The sequence below is a fragment of the Lolium rigidum genome, chromosome 3, assembly GCF_022539505.1.
Source record: "Lolium rigidum isolate FL_2022 chromosome 3, APGP_CSIRO_Lrig_0.1, whole genome shotgun sequence".
Taxonomy (NCBI): Eukaryota; Viridiplantae; Streptophyta; class Magnoliopsida; order Poales; family Poaceae; genus Lolium; species Lolium rigidum.
In genome coordinates this window covers 259591031-259602964 of record NC_061510.1, presented here as the reverse complement: position 1 = coordinate 259602964, position 11934 = coordinate 259591031, and the positions used below count along the sequence as shown (strand labels likewise).

At 42.9% G+C, this 11934-nt stretch overlaps 1 long non-coding RNA gene across 1 annotated transcript; it reads right to left on the bottom strand.

Moving 5' to 3' along the window:
* Positions 1-2635: 2635 nt before the first annotated feature.
* On the bottom strand, positions 2636-4028 carry LOC124699383. The gene is made up of 3 exons (XR_007001374.1): positions 3702-4028; positions 3399-3601; positions 2636-2684 (listed from the first exon to the last, which is right to left on the bottom strand). It is a non-coding gene; the product is annotated as an uncharacterized LOC124699383 (long non-coding RNA).
* Between the last annotated feature and the right edge of the window lie 7906 nt (positions 4029-11934).

Sequence of the window (11934 nt, the reverse complement as noted above, 5' to 3'; positions counted from 1 at the left end):
GGACAAGTTTATTGCCGGAGGTATCATTGCCAAGCTTCCTCCTTCATGGAGGAATTTTGCTACTTCTCTGAAGCACAAAAGACAAGAATTCTCCACTACGGATCTCATTGGGTCTCTTGACGTGGAACAAAAGGCAAGGGCAAAAGACACACGTGCTCGAGGTGTTGAGGGAGGTTCTAGTGCCAACTTGGTACAGAAAAAGAACTTCCAATCCTACAAGTCCAAGAACAAGAACAAGTATGATGGCAAAGGAAAATTTGATGGGAAGAACAAGGCCTCACAGTCTACCAATTTCAAAAGGAAGACCGATAAGAAGAAAGGAGTATGCCACGTCTGTGGTGATCCCGATCATTGGGCTCCCAATTGCCCAAACCGCTTTGACAAGCGTCGCAAGGAAAGGGCGGCAAGACGGCCAATGTTGTCATTGGAGACACCGAGATGAAGGATGTTGGGTACGACATATTTCCTAGTGTCATTTCAGTATGTCATTCTCCTGAATAGCGGATTGAGACATGTGCCAATGTACATGCTTGTGCTGATATATCTATATTTTCTCCTTATCCGGTGGAGGGACTTCCTCCGTGTTGATGGGCAACGGCTCGCATGCTCTCGTTCGTGGTGTTGGTACGGTCGATCCGAAGTTCACTTCGGGGAAGATCGTGCGCTCGAAGAACGTGCATCATGTCCCTTCTATCAATAAAAATCTTGTTAGCGGATCGCTTCGTGTCGTGATGGCTACAAGATTGTGTTTGAGTCCAATAAATTTGTTGTGTCAAAATTTGGAACCTTTGTTGGTAAAGGCTATGAGTGCGGAGGTTTGTTCCGCCTATCCTCGTCAGACGTTTGTAATAAAGTTGTTAATCATATTTGCACCAACATTGAGACAAATGTTTGGCATTCACGTCTTTGTCATGTTAATTTTGGTTGTATGATGCGGCTAGCTAAACTGAATTTAATCCCAAGTTTCACTAATGTAAAGGGTTCTAAGTGTCAAGTGTGTGTTCAAGCTAAGCAACCTCGCAAGTCTCATACGACTGCGGAGGTAAGAAATTTGGCACCTCTAGAACTCATACATTCAGATATCTGCGAGATGAATGGTGTGTTGACAAAAGGTGGAAAGAAATACTTCATGATGTTCATTGATAACTCAACTAGATATTGTTATGTGTATCTTCTGAAATCGAAGGATGAAGCGTTAAGTTTCTTCAAAATCTATAAAGCTAAAACAGAAAATCAACTTGAACGAAAGATCAAGCGACTTAGGTCTGATCGTGGTGGAGAGTATTTCTCCAATGAGTTTGACTCATTTTGTGCGGAGCATGGTATAATCCATGAGAGGACGTGTAGCGACCTCACCTTTTTAGGGTGCCGATCTCTGTGCATATCTGTGCTAGTCCCTGGATCAATCGCTAGCACACACAGTACAAGATGTAATATCAAGTAACAAAGGTCTTTATTACATCGTATGATCCAGAATTTACATAAAGGGTTACAAATTGCATAGCACAAGGCTAGCATATAATCAGAGTTTCACAACGAATAAACATAGACAGCATGGAGTCCTTCGTCTTCATGTGCCACAGGCGAGCATGTTGAGGATAGACTCGTAACCCTAACCATCGTAACTCACTCGTCTTTTAAAACATCTGCAACATGAAACGTTACAGCCACGAATGGTCAATACTTTGAATGTATTGGCAAGATGACACTATAGTGGACTCAAATGGCAACCTAACACTTAAGTGTACATTTGGCTGGTAGAGCTCGGGCATAATTTGCATAAAGCCAATTTTTCCCTATCATTTATCAAAACATTTTCTTTCAATCTAATTAGCAGTAACATTGGTAAAACCCCAATGTACCAAATTAACAGTAGCATTGGTAAAGCCCCAATGTACCTTCCTACCCTTGTTCACCCATTCAAATTTTATTTAAGAAATTGGGATGAGGAGATCTTCGAACAAGGACTTGTCAGTTCGTTCAAGTTGTCCATAACCGGGGACACGGCTAAGTACTTAGATTTTACACTCTCGAGAGGTTGTACACCTTTACCCACATGGCCAGGTCAATCCTTCTACCTCGATGCACATTTTGCTCAAAGGACAGGTGTAGACCGTGGCCGAGACCTTCTGTGTGTAATCACCCGAACCATTCCCTAAGGGCCCCGTTCCACCTACAATATCCCTCTACCACCACCTGGCCCCTAGGATCCGGGTTCATACAACATACTTTGTCAAGCCAGAGCCATAGTAGCATGTGGTTGTACGGAAAGCTAATGAGCAAGGTTTGTCTACAATCTCTTTAAGCCTGGGTGACTTTCCGCAAGTGTGCACTAGCACAAGGGTCTTGCCCCCTGATACAGCCACCCTCTCCATAACTCCACCATTCACCCAGGTAATTCATTAAACTTAGTTGTTTTTCCTTAAATTCTATCAAAACCTTTTTCATGGCATAGCAGGTAACAAGTAAATTTAATGACGGCTAAAGGAGTCTAGGAGTGGTGTAGCTAAACTACTAGGATTTATTAGCAGGCATAAAGCATAGACCCTAGACATGTCTACTATAAAAACACTACGGTGCAAGAATTAAAACTGGGACTTTTGGTGTGTGTCACTTGCCTTGGTGAGATGAGGAGTTGGTACACTCTTCGCAAAAACACTCGTTGCAATCAGCACAATCACAATCTACAAACAAAATTTTCACTCCATAAACATATAGCAACATATAGACAAGCATAAATAAAATATGGATGCAATATGTGGATTAAACATGATCAACACACTTAACATGTTATCTAGTTGTCAACTATATGCATGATGTCATGGCGAAATTTTAGTGTTGTTTAAATCATTGAAACATTTTCTAGTTCTACAAAAGTGCTTTAACGCTAAATAAATACTACAAGGAAATTATATAGGCAAGGTTTCTCTTGTTCTAATGCTACTATACAGAGGGTTAAATTCTCTGCTAATAGCAAAAGGAATTAACCGCCAAAAAAATAGTTTGTACTATTTGTGTAGCCAATATACTCTATTTTAGTTTCTGCAAAAACTGTGTATAAACATGATGCAAAATTCGAAATTCGAAATTATTTGTACTAATATAATCTATTAAATTTTTGTGAGTACGTAAATATCCTATTTGTGTCATTTAGATCTGTGGTTCAAAGGATATGGATTTTTTATTTTCTACGTCAATCTGTTCATACTTACGTAAAAACTGAATTAGTAGAAGTACACTAGCAACTTAAACATATTCGTGTGTGGTTGTGTGTGTCACTGGTTCTGTACGTAAATTAGTAGGGACATACTAATCAAATCATAGCGTGGCTCATACTAAAGATTATGCTATTCTGATGCTAAGTGTATGTATATGAATGGAAACAATATGAGACGAACAGGATACAGGCGCAGATGGTCGATGATGTCGGAAACGATGGCGCAGCTATAGAGGTTGATGAGAACGTTGCCGAAGAAGGCTTCCGAAGTTGATGTGTCGCATAAGGCCTACACGATGACCGTTCAGGCACGCTCTCTCCCGAAATCGCTCGCTGAAAAATTCTTCCCGCGGCCGACGCTCACGGATGAAATTGCCGCCGTCGCTGTGGTGCATCAAAAATTGTGAAACAAAGCCTGAGACGTGCGCAAGAAAGAAATAGGAAGATTGGAAGAAACTAGAGACAAAAGATGAACCGTGCTCACCGCAATTGATGATATACTGCACCGGTACCGCGGACATGCGAGCTCGAATTCGAGCAGCCTGGGGGCTCTCAGAATGTGCCATTTGGAGGGAAATGAAGAGGAGAGAATGGAGCTTAAGTAGGAAGAAACGGTGCGTCAATTGGTGGCTTAAAACGCCCGAAATCAATTCGGGAGGAAATGCACAGAAACTGAAAACGTAGCGTCGTGCGTGCATTGTCTCTTGGCTAGAACTTGAAGACGATGGTGATGTGGCAGTGGGGTTCACACATCGAAAAAAAAGAAAAGGAAAGACCTGGACGCATTGCTGCTTCGCTCGCTCGCGACGTGCGCTCGCGCACGCAGACATGTACGCGGCCGTATGCGCGTGATGCGCTGGCTGCTTTAAGAGATGGCCTGGCCAAGCCCCGGCCGCTTCTTTGTTTTTTTTTTCTTTCATGTATTGTTTTTCTGAATTAGTATTTGGAATTGATCTGAAAAAAATCTATTTTCTTCAAAAGTGACTAAACCAAGTCAGGTAATTTTAAATAAAATATCGGTTGATTCCTTATTCAATCAAAAATATTTTGGAACCACTTGAGTTTAAAAACATTTTGATAAAATAAAATTTGCCACATAGATCTATATGGCTTAATTTGCATTTCTTCGGGTTTAAGGTTTCTTTATAAACTTGAATTTCGCTCAAAATTCCTAGGGAATGCAAAGATGCCATGATGCTTATGGATGCAATGCATGTTTTTGAAAACTCCATTTTTGAAAAAAAAACTTTTTAGAAAGTTTTAGTTCCTTGTCAATTTTTCAACCAAGACAAACTAACAAGCTTAGATTTTATTTTTATTTCACATTCCAAAATTTGGAAAATTTTGGGATGTGACAGGACGCCTCCCTACTCACCTCAGTCAAATGGGGTGGCCGAAAGAAAGAACCGCACTCTAACTGATTTGGTTAACGCCATGTTAGACACATCGGGTCTCTCCAAGGCATGGTGGGGGGAGGCGATATTGACTGCATGTCATGTCCTAAACCGAGTTCCCACAAAGAATAAGGAGATAACTCCATTCGAGGAATGGGAGAAGAAAAGATTGAAACTCTCTTACCTACGGACTTGGGGATGTTTGGCCAAAGTCAATGTGCTAATTCCCAAGAAGCGCAAGGTTGGACCAAAAACTATTGATTGTGTTTTTCTGGGCTATGCTTTTCATAGCATTGGCTATAGATTCTTGATAGTAAAGTTTGAGGTATCCGACATGCATGTTGGTACAATCATGGAGTCGAATGATGCAACTTTCTTTGAGGATATATTTCCCATGAAGGATATGCCTAGCTCATCGAATCAGGGGATGCCTAGTACATCTATCCAGGAATTCGCTACAATTCCTGAATCCACCATTCCGATAGAACACCTTGAGAATCTGGAGGAGGATAACAATGAAGCTCCTAAAAGGAGTAAGAGACAGAGGACTGCGAAGTCCTTTGGTAATGATTTCATTGTGTATCTCGTGGATGACACTCCCACTTCTATTCCAGAAGCCTATGCATCTCCAGATGCTGACTACTGGAAGGAAGCTGTCCGAAGTGAGATGGATTCCATTTTGGCTAATGGAACTTGGGAGATTACTGATCGTCCTTATGGGTGCAAACCCGTGGGATGTAAATGGGTGTTTAAGAAGAAGCTTAGGCCTGATGGTACAATTGAAAAGTACAAGGCACGGCTTGTGGCCAAGGGTTATACCCAAAAGGAAGGTGAAGAATTCTTTGATACGTACTCACCTGTAGCTAGATTGACTACCACTAGAGTACTACTATCACTGGCTCCCTCATACGGTCTTCTCATTCATCAAATGGATGTTAAGACAGCTTTCCTAAATGGAGAGTTGGATGAGGAAATTTACATGGACCAGCCAGATGGATTTGTTGTAAATGGTCAAGAAGGAAAGGTGTGCAAATTATTAAAGTCTTTATATGGTCTCAAGCAAGCACCTAAGCAGTGGCATGAGAAGTTCGAAAGAACTTTAACTGCTGAAGGCTTTGTTGTAAATGAAGCTGATAAATGTGTGTACTATCGCCATGGTGGGGGCGAAGGAGTCATTCTTTGCTTATACGTCGATGACATACTGATTTTTGGAACCAACCTAAATATCATCAAGAAGACCAAGGATTTCTTATCTCACTGTTTTGAGATGAAGGATCTTGGGGTAGCTAATGTAATCTTAAACATCAAGCTGTTGAAGGATGACAATGGTGGGATTACACTTCTTCAATCTCACTATGTGGAAAAGATCTTGAGTCGTTTTGGGTATAGCGATTGCAAGTCTTGTCCAACGCCTTATGATCCTAGTGTGCTGCTTAGAAAGAATAAAATGACTGCTAGAGATCAACTGAGATATTCTCAGATTATTGGCTCGCTGATGTATTTGGCTAGCGCTACGAGGCCTGACATCGCCTTTACTGTGAGCAAACTTAGCCGATTTGTCTCAAATCCTGGTGATGATCACTGGCATGCTCTTGAAAGAGTGATGCACTATCTAAAAGGCACTGCGAGTTATGACATTCACTATACCGGGTATCCGAGGGTACTAGAGGGTTATAGTTATTCAAACTGGATTTCTGATGCTGATGAGATTAAGGCCACTCGTGGATATGTATTTACACTTGGTGGTGGCGCTGTTTCTTGGAAGTCTTGCAAGCAGACCATCTTAACGAGGTCAACAATGGAAGCAGAACTCACAACACTAGACACGTCCACTGTTGAAGCAGAGTGGCTTCGTGAACTCTTGGTGGTTGAGAAACCAATACCCGCTATCCCAATGAACTGTGATAATCAAACTGTGATCATCAAGGTTAACAGTTCTAAGGATAATATGAAGTCATCAAGGCATGTGAAGAGGCGATTAAAATCTGTCAGAAAAATGAGAAACTCCAGAGTTATTGCATTGGATTATATCCATACATCTAGAAATTTGGCAGACCCCTTCACGAAGGGTCTATCATGTAACGTGATAGATAATGCATCAAAGGAGATGGGTATGAAACCCATCGTTTAAGTTGTCCACAGTGGTAACCCATTCTATGTGATCGGAGATCCCGTGAATTAGAACTGGGAGACAAGCTATATGTCAACTGAGAGGAAAGTATCCTTACTCCTTGTATGATACCACTCCGTAAAAGATGCAATACTTTCCTAATCTACAAGGTAGGCTGATTTATCTTAATGTGTTCTAAGTTGCTTATTTAAGCACAGATGTTGTCCTGCAGAACATCCGTTGAAGAACACACCTATATGAGTTTGGTTGTTAAAACATCGCAACCTATGAGAGTTGGGTGCTTTCTAATAAACTCATGAAAGGCCATGGAGTATGACGCATAAGCTCCACCCGCGGGGAAGCCCTGCGACGGCCTAGTACCGGTCAAGGCTCGTTGTGAAGCTAGATTAGCAGAAAACTTGCAGTTCAAGGCTTAGTCCACTGTTCAAGTAGCAGTCTATTGTAGCATAGAGTTCGGCGAAAGTTCAACTTAACGAGTCTTCGCTATAGTACCGGTATATAAAATAATGTTTTGGAACCAAAGGCAAATTCTATGTGCCTCTAGGATCCGGTGGGGGATTGTTGGAATTTTGGCCCATATTGGATCAACACAATAAATATTCCAGAAATTCCTAATAAATCCTAGAGGCCCACATGGCCCATTCATGCATGGCAGGGGTGGGACAAAAGTTTAGTCCCACATTGCTAGTTGAAGAAGAGTTGGAGCAGCTTATAAGGGGAGCTCTTCATACCTTTTGTAAGAGAGAAATAATAGGAGGAAATAGGAGCTGACCACACGCGTGCTCCTCCTCCGACGCCGCCGCTCGCTCGCCTCGTCACGACACGACACATCGCGCTGCGGTTTGCGGGAATGCCTCGAGCCGAGAGCCTCTCTCTCTTTCTTTTTGCCACTCATGAACGGGTATATGAACAGACGCTAGGAACTGAAACGTTTTTCAGTGGGTTTTGAATACGTAGGCTGCTCAGCTTTGACTGCTGCCTGTTCGGTTCACCTCCCTGGCCCTTCGTTTCATCTCCTCGCGTGGCTTGTTCAGCTCCTCTCTCTGTGCCTATAAAAGAGGTCGCTCCTCTCCAGAGATACACTACGAGACACATGCGCCTACCACTCGGTTCCAGAGCTTTGCGCCGCCGCTCAAGACTTCTCCATCCCGTCTATCGGCGTGCACCGCTGGACGGGAAAGCAGGCCTCCGGAACCCCGTCTCTTGTGATCCTGTACGGGAGAGAGGCGATAAGGTTTTTGGGGAGCGTTCTACCGCGAATGCTGGCTTCAACATCGACATGGAGGTCGACGACTACTTCCCCAACGATGACTTCTTCCCCGACATCAGCAACCTCTTCAGCGACATGGCTCTCAACAGCGACAACGGCAACGCTGGTTCCTCTTCTGGGCCGTATGTGTTCTTGCCTTCCTTTTATGAGATTATTATCCTCTTTCTTCTCCTAGCAACAAGTTCAGGTTCATTGTCAGCAAACATATTGCTCTTCTCAATCAGTTTAGACATGTTTCTCCTTTACTCTATGGTGATTTGCATGACTAGTTTTATCTCAAACATTTTAGTCATGTTTTATCCAATGTTTTATTTGATTAAATCATGGGGAAAATTGCTGATATATTCAACACCTCATCCCATGAACGGAGTGCCTTGGAGGCGAAAGTAGGCTACAACCCCCCTTCCAAAAGCGCAGCTAGGCATACTATGCATCTGTCGTCTTCGTTTGCTACAATTTTTGGCAAGATTTTGTTCTCTATCCATGGCAATGAACGCAGTGGAGCAGGAGAAAGAGGCTTTAGTTTACGTCGGGCAATGGGTGCCTAGTGCCTAGATTGGCATTGATACCATTTGATGGGATGGGGCCTGGTGGACAATGTTCAATCTAAAAAGCAGAAGTTATTATTTTTTGTTTTAACATCGGGACTTTTTTTGAAATTGGGGGCAAAAGATTTGCCACCATTCATTAATTAATTAAGGAGAAAGTGTTTTGACAAGACAAAGTTTCGGACCAAATAAAAACAAAAGGATTACTCTCCCGTTATTACAAAACTCAAGCACTTTGCTCCCACGGCTACCTAAAGTTTAGCCTCGGTTTTAATGATGTCGAGAAGGATGCTAGGGGGGAGACTTGTGGTTGAAGACTCTAGCATTTCGCTCCTTCCAAATGGTCCAAGTAACGAGTATGGTAAGGGGGGCCATAGCCTTCCAGTTTGCCATTGCGTCCTTTAACACCTTCGTCCACCAATCCAAAAGGGTGAGATCGTCCGTCCATTCATGGGTGGGAATGGAGGGGATGCCAATCCAACACTTCACTAAACCCCAAAGGCATTTGGAGTAGAGGCAATGGGAGAAGAGATGAGCCGCCGTTTCTTGAGTGTGCTTGCCTAGCGGGCACAAACCGCAATTTGTCCTACCCCTCCTCTTGAGACGGTCCCCGTCCAAATCCTATTTTGAAGAGTCAACCAAGCAAAAAACTTAATTTTGGGAGGGGGCCAAGCCTTCCAAACAATATTGTTCATGTTGGTAGTCAAGGCGCCAAAGAATGGCGAATTGTGAGCCACAGTAGAGGACTATTCTCCGTTCGAAGTGGTGTTACAAGTGTTGGTATCGTCAATATGCTCAACGAGTTGGATTCGTTGGAGAAGCGTCCAAAGGTGGATGTACTCATGTATGTGTTGTACGGTGAGGTTTGTGTCCATCCTAATTTTTGTCACCCAAGCGTTGGCAAGCAAAGCTTGATTGACTTTTCAATTCTTTCTTGCGGATGTGTCAACTCATGGTTGATGTTTTTCCTTGTTGGGTACAATTGGTACATCTTGGTGCTCGCCCCTCCTACTTTTTTATTACAAATAGAACTAAGACTAGTAAGCATTCTATAAATTAGTATACGCTTAGCTATTGTGTTTAATCAAATTTTAATTACCACGATGCTCCATCCATGAATAAGTATACGATTAGCTATTGTCTTTAATCAAAAAAGTTAAAATTTGACCAAATTCGTATAAAAAGTATCAAAATATGCAACACCAAATTAGTATATTATGAAGCTATATTTTAAGATGGATCTGATGATACTACCTCCGTTCTAAAATAAATATCATAACTTTGTCTAGATACAATTGTATATCTAAATACATTTAATGTTAGATACATCGTGTGTAGATTAAGTTCTAACACTTATTTTAAAACGAATGTGGTACTAATTTAGTATCATAAATATTCTTAATTTTTGTAAGAAGTTGGTCAAATGTACTAAAATTTAACTTAGGACATTAGCAAGTGCATTTTCAAGCTTATCGTTATGACTGAAATTACAACAAAATTAGTGCGAAGAGTTGATTTGGCGCCCAAAAATTATCTTTTGCCCCCCCCCCCCCTTCACGCTCCGCCACTAGCTAGGCATACTATGCATCGGCCGTCTTCGTTTCTTACAGTTTCTTTTGTTCCTCGGTCCATGGCAATCGAACACAGGGGGCAGGAGAAAGAGGCTTCGGTTCACGTCGGGCAATGGGTGCCTGGTGTCTAGGTTGGCATTGATATTGTTTGATGGGATGGGACATGATGTACATTGTTCAATCTAAAAAGAAGAAGTTATTATTTTTTGTTTTAACGTCAGGACTTCTTTCTTTTGAAAGTGGGGGTAAAAGATTTGCCACCATTCATTAATCAAATTAATTACGAAGAAAGTGTCTTGATAAAGACAAAGTTTAGCCTCGGTTTTAATGATGTCAAGGAGGATGGTAGGGGGACTTGGGGTTGAAGACTCTAGCATTTTGCTCCTTCCAAATGGTCCAAATAACGAGCATGCAAAGGGAGGCCATAGCCTTCCGGTTTGCCATTGCGTCCTTTAACACCTTCGCCAACCAATCCAAAAGGGTGAGATCGCCCGTCCATTCATGGGTGTGAATGGAGGGGATGCCAATACAACACTTCACTAAACCCCAAAGGTGTTTGGAGTAGCGGCAATGGGAGAAGAGGTGAGTGATACGTCCCCGACGTATCCATAATTTCTGTCGTTCCATGCTTGTTTTATGACAATACTTACATGTTTTGCTTGCACTTTATAATGTTTTTATGCGTTTTCCGGAACTAACCTATTAACGAGATGCCACGGTGCCGGTTCTCGTTTTCTGCTGTTTTTGGTTCCGGAAAGGCTGTTCGGGCAATATTCTCGGAATTGGACGAAATCAACGCCAAACCTCCTATTTTTCCCGGAAGGCTCCGAACACCGAAGAAGAGTCGGAGAGGGGCCGGAGGGCCACCACACCCTATGGCGGCGCGGCCAAGCCCGGGCCCGCGCCGGCCTAGGGTGAGGCGCCCCGAGTGCCCCCTGCGCCGCCTCTTCGCCTATAAAATCCCTTTCGACCTAAAAACACCGTACCAATTGACGAAACTCCAGAAAGACTCCAGGGGCGCCGCCGCCATCGCGAAACTCCAATTCGGGGGACAGAACTCTGTTCCGGCACCCTGCCGGAACGGGGAAGTGCCCCCGGAAGCCATCTCCATCAACGCCACCGCCTCCATCATGCTCCGTGAGTAGTTCCCCCATGGACTACGGGTTCTAGCAATAGCTATGTCGGTATACTCTCCCCCATGTACTTCAATACAATGGTCTCATGAGCTGCCTTACATGATTGAGATTCATCTGATGTAATCGGTGTTGTGTTTGTTGGGATCCGATGGATGATACATTATGATTAGTCTATCTATAAAGTTGTGAAGTTATTGTTGCTGCAATCTTGTTATGCTTAATGCTTGTCACTAGGGCCCGAGTGGCATGATCTTAGATTTGAGCTCTATACTTATTGCTTAGATTGTATCTACAAGTTGTATGCACATGTCACTGTCCGGAACCAATGGCCCCGAAGTGACGAAATCGGGACAACCGGAGGGGATGGTAGTGATGTGAGGATCACATGTTTTCACGGTGTGTTAATGCTTTGCTCCGGTACTCTATTAAAAGGAGTACCTTAATATCCGATAGTTTCCCTCGAGGCCCGGCTGCCACCGGCTGGTAGGACAAAAGATGTTGTGCAAGTTTCTCATTGCGAGCACGTACGACTATATACGGAAAACATGCCTACATAATTAATAAGCCTCGATGTTCTTTCTTAATGCTTTGATTCCTATCAATTGCCCAACTGTAATTTGTTCACCCAACACTTGTCACTTATTGGAGAGTTACCACTAGTGTAGAT